Source organism: Penaeus monodon, chromosome 30, assembly GCF_015228065.2.
Source record: "Penaeus monodon isolate SGIC_2016 chromosome 30, NSTDA_Pmon_1, whole genome shotgun sequence".
Lineage (NCBI taxonomy): Eukaryota > Metazoa > Arthropoda > Malacostraca > Decapoda > Penaeidae > Penaeus > Penaeus monodon.
The window spans coordinates 12,106,114-12,106,618 of record NC_051415.1 but is presented as its reverse complement, the minus strand read 5'-3'; the positions used below and the strand labels follow the sequence as shown (position 1 = coordinate 12,106,618).

Here is a 505-nt window from a genome sequence, read left to right as displayed (position 1 = left end):
CACACAATAAATTTCCCAATTATCATTGTTATGACATTTTTTTTCAAAGAGGGGGGAAAAAAGTTTTTGGAAAAGAAAAAACAAAAAAAATCTGAATTTTCGCCCAAACCAGGAAGTTTGACTGGTTGAAGAGGGTATTTTGTTGGGGAAATACAACGGAAAAGGGGGGGAGGGGGTTGAGGGGGTGGGGGCAGGGTGGGGAGGGGGGGGGCAGGTGGGGAGGGGGTGGCGACAGGTGGGGAGAGGGTCGGGGCAGGGTGGGGAGGGGGTCGGGGCAAAGTGGGGAGAGGGTGGGGCGGGGGGGGGGGGGTCGGGGCGGGGTGGGGAGGGTGGGGGTAGGGGGGGGCAAAGGGGGGGGGGGCGGGGGTGGGGTGGGGTACGGGAAGCGACAGCAAGGAATTTTAAAAACTCTCCCTCCCCTTCCTCATTCCCCTACCCCCCCCCCCCCCCACTTTCTCTTTACCAACACTCCTCCCCTCCCCCGGGCCAGAAAATAATGTACAAA

The 505-nt window shown here is 58.6% G+C and overlaps 1 protein-coding gene across 1 annotated transcript in view; it reads right to left on the bottom strand.

Moving 5' to 3' along the window:
* The window catches only part of LOC119592524 (trafficking protein particle complex subunit 12-like), a 77,906-nt gene that overhangs the window by 47,550 nt on the left and 29,851 nt on the right, over positions 1–505 (bottom strand). The window lies entirely within an intron of this gene.